This window comes from Pristis pectinata, chromosome 26, assembly GCF_009764475.1.
Source record: "Pristis pectinata isolate sPriPec2 chromosome 26, sPriPec2.1.pri, whole genome shotgun sequence".
Taxonomy (NCBI): domain Eukaryota; kingdom Metazoa; phylum Chordata; class Chondrichthyes; order Rhinopristiformes; family Pristidae; genus Pristis; species Pristis pectinata.
In genome coordinates, this window is record NC_067430.1 from 11,455,571 (window position 1) to 11,474,541 (window position 18,971).

General features: G+C 42.7%; 1 long non-coding RNA gene across 1 annotated transcript in view; it reads left to right on the forward strand.

Moving 5' to 3' along the window:
* The first annotated feature begins 767 nt into the window (after positions 1 to 767).
* The window catches only part of LOC127583485 (uncharacterized), a 31,300-nt gene continuing 13,096 nt past the window's right edge, over positions 768 to 18,971 (forward strand). The window contains exon 1 of the long non-coding RNA XR_007958261.1: positions 768 to 1,045. This is a non-coding gene — a long non-coding RNA (uncharacterized LOC127583485). The remainder of the gene's footprint in view (positions 1,046 to 18,971) is intronic.

The window sequence follows — 18,971 nt, forward strand, 5'->3', positions numbered from 1 at the left end:
TTTTCTTTGTTAAGCCTGACTGCTTTCACAGTTTCCCGTTTCAAAAAAACCTTTTGAAATAATCCTTCATTTCTCTCTTTTCTTTTAATTCTTTGCTACTCCCAGTCAGAAGGAAAATGCCATCCACAATTTTGGAGCAATTGATGCAGGCAACTCCCCAACACAACAGTGGAAAAGGAGGGCAAAATATTGGGAGAAAGTACAGGCATTGCCCACCCCTCCAATAATTATCAAAAAACAGGAGGTTATGGAGATGAACACAGGCTTCTAATATGAGTGATTGGCACACATTCGCCCTTCCACATGACTTAACATTTAAATTCCTATGCAACCGCCTTGCTGTCTGGCGTTTATTGATAGCCAAGACAACAAAGTAGTTATTAATTAGTCTATGAGGAAACTAAAACAGATTTAGCCAATTTGCATTGTAACTACCTCTTGCTGCTTTTAAAATTTAATCTAAATCTTTTAGCAAGTCCTTTTGGTGGAAATAGGGTTAAAAAGTATTGAAGTGTGTAAGCACATCAAAGAACACCAATTACTTTCAGGCAGTCCCTCACGTATCATACACAGCTGGCCTGCTTAGGATTAGTCCATTATTTACATTCCACCTTGCTCAATTTTGTATCTTTCGTAACTTCATTTTATCTCCATTTGCAGATTATTTTGTAGGTTGTCTGATTACAACAGAAAGGGACATTTGACCCATCACCAGTAACTGTAGTTTCCCCATTTTTCCTTGTGCGAGAATCACCATAAGTTAGTGTGTTAGTTACAGCAGATAATTAAGAAGGCAAATAGTATGTTGGCGTAAAAACAGAAAATGCTGGAAACCCTCAGCAGCTCAGACAGTGCCTGTGGAAAGAGAAATAGAGTGAATGTCAAAGTTCCTGCTGGCCTTTGTTGGAAGAGGATTTGAGTACAAGAGTTGGGATATCTTACTCTATTCATATCGTGTCTTGGTGAGATGACATCTGGAATACCGTGTACCCAAGGAAGACTATATTTGATGCGATGAAGATTTGCCATATTGATTCCTTTGATGGTGAGTTTGTTAAATGAAGAGAGATTAAGTAGAGTGGGCCTTTATTCTTTTGAGTTGGGAAGAATGAGATGAGGAATTAAAAAAAAATTACAAAGTTTGCTAGGGTAGATATGGGAATGATGTTTTCACTGGTTGTGGTGTCTAGAACCAGCCTCAAACTAAGTGATTGGCCATTTGGGGTTGTGATGAGAAGAATTTTCTTCACCCAGAGGGTGGGGAATCTTTGGAATTCTTTACCCCAAGAGGGCTGTGGAGGACTGGTTGCTGAGTACATTCAAGTCTGAGATTGATGGAGATTTGGAAATTGAAGGGTTATGCAGGAAAGTAACACCAAAGTAAAAGATCAGCCGTGATCTTATTGAATGCACGGAGTGCTAAACAGCCTCCACCTGGTTCTATTTCTTATGTTCTTCAACATGAGCTATGTAAACAATTGACACCCAACATACACATCGTTCATTTGCTTTTATTCTGATACTGTTCTACAAACGATAGTCACTTGCTTCCTCAGACCGAGTCAAATTCTGATACATGCACCACCTTTTACCACCAACTCTTTCAATTCTGTAACTTTGGATCTCATTCATCACTTTCCAGTTGGCACTGTGTCTAAAGCCTCACCGGTATCTTAATAAAACACGTTTACTTTGTTTTACCTCATTTACTGGCAACACATTCTCAAATAGGTCCAGCACATCTATCAGGTATAAATTCCCCTTGCAAAATCTATACTGATTCAATATTCCCTGATTCGGGGAGTGCTTTGATCTTTGGCCTACAAGCCTTGTAGGCCTGCAGTTCTCAGGATTATTTAAATGCAACTCTTTGTTAATTGGCTTTGCCTTTGCAATTCTCCAATCCACAGGCACTTTACTTGGTTCCAACAAATCTCTAAAATTGCCTGCCTGGAAGCAACTTTATTAGCCAATTCCTCAAGTACTCTACTGTGCATGCAATCCATGTAAGATGCGAGCTTCATGTATTTTTAAGGTGTCTGCCTGTGCGTTCTATCCTTATTTGGAATTTATGGCATTCTTAATATCTGCTGCTTTCTTTCAGGGAACTCTAACTCTGTATTCAGAAGGCCTGGAAATACTATTTAAAATACTGGCACTTGTTTGGGTTCCTTTATGTGGTCCAGTCATCCCCTATTTTCTATGAATATATTTCCGAAAGCATTTTACTTTGTTCTCATGTTCCACACAGTTCTTTCTCTAGTGTTCTGTGTGCCAGTTACTGTGTGCCAGATTTGTTTTTCAACTTATTGCAGTCCTGTGATCTTCCTGTCAGTTTATAATTTCACGTATTTCCTTACACAGATCCCTGAAAGGTTGCCTCACAGGTGGATAGGGTAGTTAAGAAAGCTTATGGGGTGTTAATTTTCATAAGTCGAGGGATCGAGTTTAAGAGCCGCGAGGTAATGATGCAGCTCTATAAAACTCTGGTTAGACCACACTTAGAGTACTGTGTCCAGTTCTGGTCATCTCATTATAGGAAGGATGTGGAAGCGTTGGAAAGGGTGCAGAGGAGATTTACCAGGATACTGCCTGGTTTAGAGAGTATGGATTATGAGGAGAGACTAAGGGAGCTAGGACTTTAATCTTTGGAGAGAAGGAGGATGAGAGGAGACATGATAGAGGTGTACGAAATATTAAGAGGAATAGATAGAGTGGACAGCTAGCGCCTCTTTCCCAGGGCACCAATGCTCAATACAAGAGGGCATGGTTTTAAAGTAATGGGTGGGAAGTTCAAGGGAGATATCAGAGGAAGGCTTTTTACCCAGAGAGTTGTTGGGGCATGGAATGCGCTGCCTGGGGCGGTGGTGGAGGCAGGTACATTGGTCAAATTCAAGAGATTACTGGATAAGCATATGGAGGAATTTAAAATAGAGGGATATGCGGGAGGAAGGGGTTAGATAGTCTTAGGCGAGGTTTAAAGGTCGGCACAACATTGTGGGCTGAAGGGCCTGTATTGTGCTGTACTGTTCTATGTTCCTTATGGTGTAAAAGGAGGCCATTCAACCCATTAAGTCTCTATTGGCTTCCATAGCAGTCCCATTTCCCCACTTATTTCCCTGTAACCCAATCTCTCACACGTACAGTACCTGTTAACACCCCTGGATACTCCCACCAGCCAGCCAACAGTGGGGTAACTCACAGTAACTAAGTAACCACAAACAATCAGCCCATTTTGGGATGTGGGAGGAAACCAGAGCACCTGGATGAAACCCATGCAGTCACGGGGAGAATGAGCAAACTCCATACAGAGGTCAGGATTGAACCCAGGTTGCTTGAGCTGTGAGATATCTGCACTACTAGCAGCACCACTGGGCCACCCAGAAGGAGAGTGCCCTATGTGTCTCTCATTTGGGCTATTGTCTACCCTCATCCTTATCCCCAGCTCTCTCTCAGTGGGATGTGGTTAGTTTGTGTTCTCTGTAATGTTGTTCTAAATGTGGAGAGGATGCTTCCTTTTGTGGTAGAATCTAGAACTGTTTAATAATAAGGGTCATCTATTTAACATAGAGATGAGGCAATTTCTTTTCTCTTGAGGTCATGAATTTTTGGAAATCTCTGCTTCAAAGGATAGAGGAATCAGAGCCTATTAGTATTTTTAAGAAGTAGCCTTATAGATTCTTGATAAATACTGGGGTGAAAGTTTATTGGGGTAGGCAGGAGTGTGTGGCTGAAGGTACAATCAGATCACACGGTCATGGAATCATACAATAGGGAAACAGATCTTTTGGCCCACTGAATTTGTAAGCATCATGCACCCATTTGTATTAATCCTATGCTAATTCCATTTTTTATTCTCCCCATATTCCCATCAACTCCTTCCAGATTCTACCACTCACCTACACACTAGGGGCAATTTACAGTGGACAATTGATCTACTAATCTGCATATCTTTGGATGTGGGAGGAAACCAGAGCACCCGGAGGAAACCCACACATTGACAGGGAGATCGTGCAAGCTCCACACAGACAGCACCAGAGATCAGGATTGAACCCAGGACCCTGGAGCTGTGAGGCAGCAGCTGTGCCGTTGTGCTGCCCTGAAAGGTGGAGGGGCTGAGTGAATAGATGGACGATTGTGAATTGGCCAGAGTGACCAACTTGGCCATTTGGCCATGTTCATCTAATCTTCTGCATTCCCCTCCTCCCAATAACGTTCATAGATCATTACACGATCCTCAATTTATTTCCTTGCTATATGGCAACCAGAAGAAGGAGACACTTTCTCAGTAGACAACAAAAGGATAAAACACAGGCTTCCAGATTAGCAACGTCCCATGAATGAGACACTGAATAACACAGAGATTAATACCAAAGTTTGTTCAGGATCCCATGTGATGATGGTTCCAATAGCTTCGGGTCACAAAACAAGCACTGTAATGTATTATGACAGGAAGGAGTTTTCATAAAGATTGGCATTAATGAGGGAACCCCAGGCATCAACAAACCTTGCCATCACTGCTTTTGAACGACACCACAATTGCCTTCGTTACTGCTTCTCAAAACACCCTTTCATGCATTAATCATTCTGTGTATCTTTGTGTTGATTTGTACAGTATTTGCTACTCTTGAATTAGAATTTATTCTAATTTTAGGAAGTTTATCCTTTCTTAAGTCTAGAATTATTGTTTGTTTTTTCCACCTGGTAGAAATGTCAAATATTGAGGGCATAGCTTTAAGGTGAGAGGGGGAAGGTTTACAGGACATTTGCGAGGCAAGTTTTTTACATGGTGAGTGGTAGGTGCCTGGAACGTACTGCCAGGGGTGGTGGTGGAAACGTGTACAATGGCAATGTTTAAGAGGCATTTAGATAGGAACAGGAACAGACAGGGAATGGAGGGATACACACCATGTGCAGACAGATGGGATTAGTATGGATTGGCATCATGGTCAGCACAGACATTGTGGGCTGAAGGGCCTGTTCCTGTGCTGGACTGCTCTATATTCTATGTTCTAAGTTCTAAGAAGGAACATTGAATATACACGTATAGAATGGACACAGAAATTCCATTCAAATGTACCAAAATGTTGACTTGTTACTCATTAATAGCAACAATAGTTTTTGAAATAATGGTACAAGTAGGAAAGCACAAGATAAGATGGGTAATAAATACCAGTTTTGCCAGTGATTTTGAGAATGGATAAAACAAAAGGCCATATTCCATCATCCCTGAAGTTATCAAGTATTCATTCATTTTCACAATTTAATCTGGCCTCCACAAGTAAGTGTTCTCGAGTCATTGTATCACACTGACTATTTGATTTTTCAGTCCCTGTCCCATAAAGTTGTTTCCAAAACACATAATGATTGTTATTGTCTTGCCCTTGAGCTCAGACCAGATTGAATAGTGTTATACTAGCATGGAGGGATAAACTCCCAGAACTAGGAAGGATGCCAGTATGTCCTCAATGCAGTGACTGTCAACCCTCTGATAGGCTCCACATACAAGAGAATAGACTGCTCATTTTTGGTTGTGAAATCAAAATGGGACTTTGGCAACACACTCTGTGACAGAGGCAGGTTCATAAAAATGGTTGATGGAGCTGTAATGAGATTGAAAATACATTTCCCGATTCAAAATCCTTTGAAATCTTTCTGCCCATGAAAATTGCTACATAAATATAAGTTCTTCTTTGTGTTAAAGCTCAATATATGTGTCTGTAAGCAGTGTGTGTGTGTCTGTCTGCGTGTGTCCATGGTGTGTGGTATGCATGGTGAGCGTGTGGAGGTGGGGGTCAGTGGTGGAGAGGATGGAGATTGGATAGGATGATGTACCTCTGGTCTTCAGCCAAAAGACCTTCTAATCTCAGTGACCTACACCTGATGCCAGTGATTTTGCTCTTTCCCTCGGCAGTAACTTGCTTTAAACAACAGAGATGCCAGTGATCCTGGATTGGATAGTCAGGCTCACAGGCACCCTTAGGGATTCAGGATGTGATCCCTCAGCATAAAATCTGGGAAAATAGTGTGCTTGTCATAGTGCCATATCAAGCAACAAAACCCAAAGATATGTTCATTTTATCTACAAGGTTTTTGACTGTTAACCAATTCAACACTGAGTGTTTTTCACACGTCTATAGAACAGTAGGACAGATGGTCAGTTCCTTAAATCCATTGGATTGACCTCCTTTGTTGTTTTTCATCAACTGTTTGTCTAAATAAGGACAAACTAGCTGCTTAAAATGTCAGCAAAGTCTTCATGAGTCCCAGTGGCATTGTTTCCACAATGTGTGTTTTTGCTCAGTCTTGGGATGTGTTCCAACCATTTCCCACATGTAATGAATGACAATCGATGAGTGACTCAGCCCAGGTTTCTGTTACATATATATGAAAGATAACTTTCTGTGGATGCTGGGAGTCTGAAAGCTGAGCAGAGATTGCTGGATATAGCCAGCAGATCAGGCAGCATCTACGGGGAGCGAAATGGCAGGTGACAGGTCACGACTGACTGAAACATTAATTCTGTTTCTCTCTCTGGGATGGGGCCTGACCTACTGAGTATTTGCAGCACTGTTTCTGCAACCGTGGTTACAGATTTTTTTTTAAAGAGCATTGGTGAGGTCTTGGGAAAGGTCAGCTGGAAGATTTATCTTGGAAAAGTTTTCAAGGAACAACATGCAAGCAAGGATACAGTCCTAACGTGGGCAAGTGGGATTGATATAGAGGGGAAAAAGGGTCAGCACGGATGTGGTGATCAGAAGGGTCCGTGTCTGTGTGTACGACTCTGACTCTATGACAAAATGGCCATCCCCATTTCCTTCATTCCAACACCACCAAGTTCTTCATTCTCCTCTGCTGTATTGCCGTCCCCGTTGTAACACTCCACAAGGTCTATAAACATTATTGGACTGATTCCTGTTCTTACATCTAATTTCTTACTTTTATCAGTGTCCTTGGAAAACAAATCTTTTGATGAAATGCGGTGATACCAAGTAATTTCATAATTGCTTGTTAGGTTAGTTGGTAAGTTAATTGGTCACTGTAAAATTGTCCCTGGTGTGCAGCTCAAAGATAGATTCTAGGGGGAGTTGGTGGGAAGAATAAAAAAATGGGGCTTGGTGTAAATAAGTGGTTGGTGTGGACTTGATGGGCTTTATAATCTGGTAAACTTCAATTAGAAGACTCCGTCAAAGAGCGGAGCTTAGACTACTGAGGTACTCCAGGGAGGATTAGTGGAAGCATAATTCCTCTTCTATCGGGTAGAAGATACAGGAGCCTGAGGGCACGTACCACCAGGCTTAAGGACAGCTTCTACCCCACTGTGGTAAGACTATTGAACAGTTCCTTTATACAATGAGATGGACTCTGACCTCACGATCTACCTTGTTGTGACCTCGCACCTTATTGCACTGCACTTTCTCTGTAGCTGTGACACTTTACTCTGTACTGTTATTGTTTTTACCTGTACTACCTCAATGCACTCTGTACTGACTCAATGTACCTGCACTATGTAATGAATTGACCTGTATGATCGGTTTGTAAGACAAGCTTTTCACTGTACCTCGGTACAAGTGACAATAATAAACCAATAGCAATACTAATTGGACTCCTCTAATGCTTCAGTATTTATATGTGGAATAGAGAGTTGTGGACCTAATTCCATTCACTGCTCTGCTGAGTTATCAGGTCTCACCCAATACATTAGTGAAGGCCAGACATTGGTTTCACTGGGTCATGTCAGAGAGAAATCAGCCGGGTTTCTCACATCTACGTAGTGGACAGAGGTTCTTGCTGGAAAGTCCATGTGCTGACATTGGATGAAGTTATGATTATGCTCATGTGATCTCCTTGATGATCATATGTGCTCCTTTCCTAGACTCACATGGGAAGTATGACCTCTTAAATGGAGGTGTTGAGGATCTTTGTGAATTGCACAGATAGGGTAGATGGTCATACTCTTTTCGCTGGGTGGAAATGTCAAATACTAGAGGGCGTAGATTTAAGATGAGAGGGGGAATTCTCTGCTATCATCCTGGTAGTGGTGTACGTTCCACCCCTGGCAAATGTCAACTGGCACTGGAGGAACTGAACACTATGATCAACAGTCACGAGACAGCACACCCTGATGCCTTCCCGATCATCGCAGGGGACTTCAACCAGGCTAGCTTGAAGAAGTCTCTGACAAACTACCACCAACGTGTCACCTGTGAAACCAGAGGAGCCAACACACTCAAACACAGCTACACCACCATCAAGAACGCTTACTGTGCCATCCTGTGCCCGCACTTTGGCAAGTCTGATCACCTGGCTGTACTTTTACTCCTGGCATATAAGGCAAAGACTAAGGACTGCAGCACCAGTGGTGAGGACTATGGTCTAGGGAGGCGGAGGAATAGTTACAGGACTGCTTTGAATCGGTGGACAGGACCACATTCAAGGATTCATCTTCGGATCGGAACGAATATGCCATGGCCATCACTGACTTCTTCAAGGGATGCGTGGATGAGTGTGTGCCAGCGAGAACATACTGAGTTTTCCCAAACCAGAAGTATATGGATTGAACCAGGAGGTTCGCAGTCTGCTGAGGGCTGATCCGTGGCGTTGAAAACCGGCTATTCAGAATCCTACAAGAAGTCCAGATACAACCTACGGAAGGCCACCGTGAAAGTGAAAAGGCAATTCAGTGTGAAGTTAGAGACACAATCAGATGCACGACAGCTGTGGCAGGGTTTGCATGCCATTACTTCCTATAAGGCGAAACCTAACCGCATAAATGGCAGTGATGCTTCACTCCCCGATTAGCTCAACACCTCTTATGCACGCTTTGAAAGGGAGAATAACACTACACCTGTGCAAGTCCCACAGCGTCTGGCGACCCTGTGATCTCTGTCTCAGAGGGCCGATGTCAGAACATCCTTCAAGAGGGTGAACCCTCGCAAGGTGTCAGGCCCCGACAGTGTACCTGGCAGGGTACTGAAAATCTGTGCTGAACAACTGGCTGGACTGTTCAAGGACATCTTCAACCCCTCATGGCTGCGTTCTGAGGTTCCCACCTGCTTCAAAAGGGCATCAATCATACCAGTGCCCAAGAATAGCAGGGTGAGCTGCCTCAACGACTATCACTCGGTAGCACTCACATCTACTGTGATGAAGTACTTTGAGAGGTTGATTATGGCTAGAATTAACTCCTGTCTGAGTCAGGACCTGGGCACACTGCAATTTGCCTACCACCACAACAGGTCTACAGCGGACGCAATCTCCCTGGCTCTCCGCTCAGCTTTGGAGCACCTAGACAACAGCAAAACATACGTCAGGCTGCTGTTTATCGATTACAGCTCGACGTTCAACACCATCATCCCCTCAGTACTAATCAACAAGCTTCAAAACCTGAGCCTCTGTACCTCCTTCTGCAACTGGATCCTTGACTTCCTCATCAGGAGACCACAGTCAGAGCGGATCGGTGATAACATCTCCTCCTCGCTGATGATTAACATAGGTGCACCTCTAGGATGCATGCTTAGCCCACTGCTCTATTGTCTCTACACTCATGACTGTGTGACTAGGCACAGCTCAAATACCATCTATAAATTCAATTATTACACCACTGTTGTCGGCAGAATCTCAGATGGCAACGAGGAAGCGTACAGGAGTGAGTTAGATCGGCTGGTTGAGTGGTGTCACAACAGCAACCTCACACTCAATGTCAGTAAGACCAAGGAATTGATTGTGGACTTCAGGAAGGGGAAGTCGGGAGAACACACACCAGTCCTCATTGAGGGGTCAGCAGTAGAAAGGGTGAGCAGCTTCAAGTTCCTGGGTGTCAACATCTCAGAGGATCTATTTTGGGCCCAACACATTGAAGCAATCATGAAGAAGGTATCTCAGTGGCTCTACTTTGTTAAGAGTTTGAGGAGATTTGGCATGTCACCAAAGACTCTTGGACATTTCTACAGAGAGCATTCTGACTGGTTGCATCACCGCCTGGTATGGAGGCTCCAATGTGCAGGATCAAAAAAGGCTGCAGAAGGTTGTAGACTCAGCCAGCTCCATCATGGGCATAACCCTCCCCGCCATCGAGGACATCTTCAAGAGGCGGTGCCTCAAGAAGGCGGCATCCATCATTGAGGACCCTCACCACCCGGGACATGCCCTCTTCGTGTTACTACCATTGGGGAGGAGGTACAGGAGCCTGAAGACCCACACTCAATGTTTCAGGAACAGCTTCTTCCCCTCTGCCATCAGATTTCTGAATGGTCCATGAACCCATGAACACTACCTTGTTATTCCTCTTTTGCACTATTTATTTATTTTTGTAACTTATAGTAATTTGTATGTCTTGCACTGTACTGCTGCCATTAAACAACACATTTCACGACATATGTCAGTGACAATAAGCCTGACTCTGATTCTGATTCGGAAAGTTTAAAGGAGATTTGCAAGGGAAGATTTTTTACACAGAGTGGTAGATGCCTGGAACGCGCTTCCAGGGAAGGTGGGGGAAGCAGATATGACTGTAACACTTAAGAGTCATTTAGACGGGCACATGAACAGGCAGGGCCTGATGGGATATGGACCATGTGCAGGCAGATGGGATTAAATTGGCATCATGGTTGGCACAAACATTGTGGGCTGAAGGGCCTGTTCCTGTGCTGTTCTGGAATATGTTCCATGTTCTATGTGTCTATCCCAGCAAGTGCCCCAAAGTAATAGTACAGATAATTGAAAAAAATACAATTACCATGCAAAATTTACTAAAGAATTGAGTTGGTTCACAGTCAGGAATCTGCTGTAGAATGTGGAATGATATTGTCTTCACAAAATTAAGCTAACATTCAAATTAGTGACAGAACAGTGTGGACGTGAGGTATAGTGCTTGCTGTTTGTGTTAAACAGGCCTGCAATTATTGCCACTGTTTCTGTTGAATTTTCACTGTTGGACCATATTCCAATAATTAGATGGGAAGAAAAATGTTTTTTTCTGTTTACTTGGAAGAAAAGATGAGAAATGTGTTGCATTTGAACATGCAGGTTAAGTAATCCATGGTGCTGCTCAATTCACACAGAGATTTTATTTAGGTATCAGAAGAAAAGCTAGTTATCTAACATAAAAAAAGAACAGCAGAAGTAGATTTTCCAATTTTTGTTTCTGTATCTTAAGGCATAATCTTATCACATTTCTCATCAGGACAGTGAGTATTGATAACAGGATAAATATCACATTCCCAAGTACTGGCAAGATGGGGGCGGAAGGGGAGGGGTGGAATGAGATGGGGCATAGACCCAGAGATGGGGAGAAAAATTGTCAATTTCTCCTGAGGACAAGACTCATCAAAGTTTAAAAGAACCCTCAGCAACAGGAATGTTTCATTGGTAATATCTCCAGTATGTGTAAGTAGATAATGTGTACCAAGGGGTATTGTTTTGAAGCAAGAACTGACAACATCAGCAATCATTGTTGAAGGACAGATTTTTATGAGGGCTTAAAAAAAAGTATACTTGTCAGTCTAATGGCTGGGTAATGAATCATTCTTAAGGCAACAGTTCTAAAGCATGATATTTATGATGAAAATTATTACATGTTTACACAATTTCATAAGTACTGAAATTTATCTCACTCTATTATTTCTACATCAGCTGTGATAACCTGCTTAAAACTGATACTGTACCTGTTCTTTTCAATTGCTGTTTGGTCCTGAGATTTGTATCCCACGGGGACATGCATTCTCACCGCAGTTTCTGGTATCAGTTTTCCCTTCCATTTTGTTCAATTAAGCTTTGAACATGGAGGTTTAGGCTTTCCATGGCTCACTTGATTTGACCCTGAATTACACTGGACCCAAGTGCCAACCTTGACCAATGCTTGGGCGCTTCATTTGGCCCAAGTGCTCCTGGGATTATTAGAGGAAAAGAAGAAACATAAATCAATAGCCAGTCCAAAAAGGTGCAACGGTATAATGGGCTCAATAGCCCCTTTCTGGGCTGTGTAAGCCTCTGATAATCCCTGGCTTGTGTGTACCTGATCACTTGCCTGGGCAGTGCTTGTTCATGGATGTTGGTGAGGGTGTGATGGTACTGGGTGAGCCCTGTCTACTCAGTGGTGGAATCACTTCACAACTTCCATTCTCTGTATTAGAGATGCTGGATAATATGAAATTTAGTTCAGATTTTATTACGATTAAAAGTCATTTTCAGAGATGTACTGAATTAGCTAGCAGTGATTGAGTGTGAACCTGGCAGTAATACTGGTGCCCCAGTCTCCATTCAAAGGTGGTACCATGGCACAGCTGGTAGAGCTGCTGCCTTGCAGTGCCAGAGACCTAAGTTCAATCCTGACTACTGGTGCTGTCTGTGTGGAGTTTGTATTGGACCCTGTGGGTTTCTGCTGGGTGCTCCTGTTTCTTCCCACGTCCCCAAGACGTACAGTTTGGTAGATTAATTGGTTGTTCTAAGTTGTCTCTCATGTGTATGTGAGTGATGGGAATATGGCAAGAATAATTTTTAAAAATTGATTCATGTAGGATTAGTGTAAATGGGTGGTCGGTGGTCTGTGTTGACACGGTGGGCTGAATCTCTCTATGACTCTATGAGATTTAGAAGCTATGACCTTCTAATGGTCATAGCTTCTTCTTTTCTGTAAATATAAGTAGATAAGCTCTGACCTGAGAACAAGCTGTGGAGACTTGCTCCTCCTGATGCCAAGAGACAGAGAACAGAAGAATTGAACTAATGAGTACCTTGTGTAACTAGGAGAAAGAGGTAAGAAATAGGAATAAGCAACAGTGAAGGATAAAATTGTAAATGATAGCAATAAGGAGCAAGTACTCCTGTGTTTAAAATCTTCATTCCCAGCACATTGGTAGGAACGTTAAGATTGTCTTTAGAGCACACAGGAGACTGGACTTATATGGATGAGTCACCAGAGGAATGAGAAGGAACTCAATGGGAATTCAGGAGCTCTTGTCCTTGAAGGAACCTTTCCTTTGCTGTACATCACTGGCTCATTATTATCTAATCTGGTTAACCCAGGATAAAATGGTGCCTGTGTGTGGCAGATTTCCAAACTGAATTGTCTGGGAATGAGCTGATTCAGATCCATTCCCATCCTGATTCAGCTAATTCTGCCTCTAAAGATTTCCACAAACCAACAGGCTAATCTAATTGAGAAACACATCTTTTACAGGAGGTTATTAAGAGTTAAGATTTTTTTCTCTTTAAATAGCATGCCAATGGCCCTGCACTCACAGATGAAACACAGGAAACAAAAAGCAGTATTTTCCTGGGCTTGACTTTATAAGATTAACATTGGCTTAAATCTATTGTTGTCTGTTAGATGCAATCGCTTCTCCTCACCTGTTGACATTGACCATATTGTCAGTTGGCTGCTTCCTTCTGTTCTATCTGCTGTGTAATTAATTTATACCATCTTGAGGGACAATTATATCTCAACTACAGTGAAGTGAAGACAAATGGAGCTCTCAGAGGTGCAGCATGTGCTTTGACTTCACAAGCTCCTTCCATTCACTTGAAAAATAGAAATCATGTATCTAAACAAAGTTACAGCTTCTCATCGTGTAGCTGGAACTAGATAAACATTATGAAATTCTGTGTGGGTGTAGACAATGTCCTAACATGACTCTGGTGTGTCCCACAGCAACATAGCATCGACCTAGTGGCACCATATCTCTGCCATTCCTCCACATTTATTCATTAACTTGTAGGTGGTGGAGCTTCTGCTCAACTCTGTCAAGGCAAACGATAAGCATTAAGCAGAGCAAGGGAGTTCCTGATATTGTTTACGTGGCAGTTGATATGCTGACAGGTGTGCATCAGCCTCTACAAATTTGGGCCCCACCAGGTCAGGGCCCTGGACCCCTAACACAGATCTTTTGGACCAACAATTTTGCTTGATGGGCTAATGTGATGCAGTGGTGAAAATCCCAAACCTGGTAGTTATGGAACTATGCCAGTGGTTTCCAGCCACAAGAAAGGCAAAAGGGAAGTGTCAGTCTTACACCCATCCTCCATTCCTCCATTCCCCCCCGCCACCAACCCCCAACCATCCCATGCCAATGAAGTGCCCTTTTCCTGACCTTGCAACTGGAGCAGAGCCAGCACTGGAGGAAGCCACTGGGGATTCTGGAGACCATCATTTCTATTGATCTCACAATCTGCTTTCCTATTTGGAAATGGTTCCCTTCTCTTTATTTACGACTTCATTGAAAGCTTTGTTGTCAAATTTTGTCTACCCTTCTGAGTCTCATAAATATTTGGGGGGTTGTTTCCAGAATTGTGTGTGACTATTCTCCAAGGTGTATGAGAGTGCAGCTGGTGAATGTTGGCACGTTGTTGGACAGTGGAGCTGTAAGTCGATCAGACAAAGCATACATGCATGCAAGTGTGTACACCTGCCCTGCACGTGTTGCACTGATGTATATCCAAACCGGTACATGTGCACAGATATTCATGAACACATATATACTGTACATATTCATAACTGCATAATCATGCACATGTACTCTTAGACACAAACACACATATTCATACACATGTACATATACATGAATATAAGCACGCACACATATGATATCACACATGTATGCTCAGCAACACATACAGTACATAGCCATGCACTCTCACAGATATGGGGATGCACTCTCACAGATGCACATGCAAACACACATTAGTACATGCCTAGCCATGTACACATATGTGTGCGCACTCACACATACACACACATGCACACACCAGACACACACATGCACACACACAGACACACACACACATGTATCCTGTAGAACTGAAAAAGATTCCACATTTCAGAAACATCATCCAATGAGTAATGAAAACAAAATAAATCCAGCATTTAATTGTAATCCAGGCACCAAGAGTGCTGACCAAACAAGAGCTACTGATGAGCGAGACATCCAGCTGTTGCATAGTAACATTTTTGCTTGTTGCTGCTTTAGTTACTGCTCTTACTTCACAGTTCCTTTATACTCTCTTCACTTTCCTTCTCTCTCTCACACCTTTTCTCCTATTCTCCTCATTTTCATTCTTTTTGCCTAACCTCTTGTTCCTCATTCTCTCCCTTACCCTCCGTTTCTCTCCTCCTCCACCATTGTCATTCCTGTCTACCTCACATCGGCTCCCTGACCATAAAAAAACTTCTTTTACATCTCCCAAGTGACTATGTTTAATGTATGAGCCACTGCAAGTGGGTATGATAGAGTCAGGAGTCAAGGAGTCATACAACATGGAAACAGGCCATTCAGTCCACAACGCCCATGTGTGATATTCTATTGCAAAAGGCATTAAGAACCATCACCTGACTTCATCTGATGCTTACATATGACAATCATGTGAGAGTGATCAGGAGTGGAAATTCTGGATGACCCAGGTGGACACGACAAATTGTAGCAATCCTACGCTGTTGCCGTGATCGGTTTACTTTGTGCGGGCCAGAGTTCAGTGAGGACCTTCCTGGATTGTGAACCTCAGTTAGACTTGATGTAGTGACGTACCCCACTGTGCCAGTCTGGTGCTGATTTGCACAGAGACTGTGCTGGATGTAGGTTTCAATGATGGAGAAACAATACAACACCCAACTAATGGACCACATTGAGAGATCTCTTCGGGAGTACGAATTTTCTGCTCATTAACACACTACCTGTAGACGGAAGAATTTATTTGGAATCCGGGATTTACCTACAGAACAAACTTAAGCTGATGTTAACAGGGGAGTCACTCATCCTAGAACGAATTCTTCCCAACCTGAAGTTTACATTATTTTTACGCTATTTCTTATCTACTTTTCCTCCCTTGTCTTTCTACCCTGCTTGCGATATGAGTACATAGTGTTGTGCAAAGCAGTTTGCAGTGCCAAGCTTTAAAATTTCATGTGCTACACGCACCATGTGCTGTTCGGCCTTTCCCTTATATGTACAATGGCAAGATCCCGACCTGGAGCTCATGGGATGGTTGCTATACCAGTAACCATGGTATAATTGTGACCTGCAATGCGTTGCAGAGCCTGTTCAAACCAATGTCAACTAATCCTATTTACCTTATCCTGCAGCCATCCTATTATCTTCCCTACTTCACTGCTGTTTGTGGGAGCACAGATCTGTTGGTGCATATCTTACACTACAACAGAGGTGATTCATTAAAGTGAAATGTATTGAGATCCCGCAGTTGTGAAGGGTGTTGGATTAATGCATCTTTCTTTCTGTGTATGGCATTGCTTTTATGTAGACAGTCCAGTAGTGCATTGTTATTCAGGTCATGGTGACTAAAAGAGCTGTCCTCCCCCATTCTTTCTGTTCATCAGTTGGACCCATACCATTCTGGCTTCAGTATATTGTCAAAGGCACGGAATCTGGGTCACCTACATTGGCTGGATTCACTTGTGTTAGGAACAAAGACCCGTACTGCCAGCTACCATGTTATTAATCTAAAGTCACCAAATTATTGCACAGAATTAAAGAAAGACACATTCATTTGTCCCCATCATAACTCTTGAAAATCTCTCAAAGTTCTTCTTTGATAATGAGATACTTGAGGTGTTGATATGTAATGACTACCTTACACACAGGAACATCTCAGTAAAGCTTTTACTTGGCATTTGTTTTCTTATTGTCACTTGTACCGAGGTACAGTGAAAAACTTGTCTCGCATACCATTCGTACAGGTCAATTCATTACACAGTGCAGTTACATTGAGTTAGTACAGAGTGTATTGAGGTAGTACAGGTAAAAACAATAACAATACAGAGTAAAGTGTCACAGCTACAGAGGAAGTGCAGTGCAGGTAGACAATAAGGTGCAAGGTCACAACAAGGTAGATTGTGAGGTCAAGAGTCCATCTCGTCGTATAAGGGAACTAACTGTTCAATAGTCTTATCACAGTGGGATAGAAGCTGTCCTTGAGCCTGATGGTATGTGCCCTCAGGCTCCTGTATCTTCTGTCTGGTGGGAGAGGAGCGAAGAGAGAATGACCTGGGTGGGTGGGGTCTTTGATTATTTAATGCAGTATTAGATAAAGCGGAAATGTTGGCCAGAACACTGGGAGGCATGGAGGTGCTGTGGTTAGAGTTGCTGCCACATAGCTCAGTGATCCAGGTTCGATCCTGACTCCAGGTGCTATCTGTGTAAAGTTTGCACGGATTTCCCCTGCGCACTGATTTTCCACCACGCCTCAAAAGATATGCTGGTTGGTAGACCAATTAGCCACTATAAAATATCCATAACGTAGGCAGATGACAGGAGAATCAGAAAGGAGATGATGGGGAGATGAGAGAGAACAGGTTACATGGAAATAAGTGGGGGAATGGGACTGAGAATTGCTTTGAGAGCTGCCATAGACTCATTGGGTCTAATGATCTCCTTCTAAGTTGCGACAAGATAAACATATAAAAAGTAGTTCTATTGGATCCCTACTGTCCTCTCTAGCGTTAGGCACAGAAACAAATGAGCCTCAAAAATAGCACCTTTGGCAATGTGGCACTCGCTTAGTACGGTGACCGATTACACAGAATTGATAATCTCTTGGCCCAGAGGGAAGAATGATATCCATCGACAGTACAGGTGACTTTTGTCTCTGCTTAGTTGGGCCACACTGCTGTCCCCTGCAGGCTACAGCAGAGACAGCACAATTTGCTGTCAAACAACTATATCTTTAATTAACATCTTTAATGAGATTCTGTTCATTAATGCAACAACTAAATGCTTAAAGAGATTAACTTTTATTCTCATTACAGTTTATGATGAGAAATGCAAAGATATTAAATTAAACTATTTGTAAACACATATTTCTTCATCATTAAAGAATGGCAATTACCCTACAGAACCTTTCTCAACAACTTACAAATATTTTGATTATCGGCAGAGAGAAAATGAGTCATGTGATTTTACTTTCAAATAAAGCACAAACATCTGGAAGTGCTAAGCATCACATCAATTTTTTGTCCCAATCTCAGTTAATTGTCCTGTCTGGAAGTGTGTGTTCTCATTTGTATAGCAGCTGTCAAGATCCCAAACATACCCCATTTGTATTGCAGTCATGCACAACAGAAGTAAAGCAAGTTTGGAACTTCAGTCTCTTGGCTCCTGACCTGCTTTACTGTCACTACCATGTTATTGATCCGTGGAGATAGGCTGACTACATGGAACAGAATTTCTTGCTTTTAATCCCAATTCCATGCCAAAATGGAATCTTCAGGAGAGCTGGAAACAGTTACACGATAAAGTCAAGGTGAGAACTTACTGTGATGGCCTTCCATTTGATTAATCTGTCAAACACAGGGATCAAGTTAATGCATGCCCCCTGCCAACAGCTGCATATAGGGTTGGACTCCTCACAATGTTCCACATTAAAACTAATGGTGATTGTGTGAAATAAACCAACAATTTCATGATGTGTGTTTCTTGCAGGTGAGGGTTTTTGGCCATTCCAGTGCCCAGACCTGACCAACATGAGGTAGCAAGGCTGTGGTGAAGGATCATCAAGTCCAGTGAGAATACCTAGGCATCAAAATACATCCAGGTTGATGTGCAGGGGTGTGGAGACTTGCCCTGAAATTGCTCTGAAAATTCTGTTTCCTCTCTGTACATTGTAACCTTTTAAATTGACCAATTAAGCAAGCTGGCCTGGAAACAGGACTCCATCCTTCTGTGGTTGTGCTGAAACATTGTGTTTAGCAGTTGTGCCCAGTTGAGTCCCCGGAAACAAATTGTGGAATTGGCCACACCAGTCCTTAAGTGATTTACACCTGGGAAAAAGATCTAAAATGGGAACTGCACCATTGATCATGGGACCTCACCCAATTCCTCACATTCTCCTAATGGGACGTGCAAATCCAGGCCAAGGGAAAATGTGCCAGAAGGAAGATTGTGCATGCCAGAGGATCCACCACCTCTGGCATGCACAAAACACTCACCAGATCCACCATAAGATCAGAAGGCCATTAGATCATC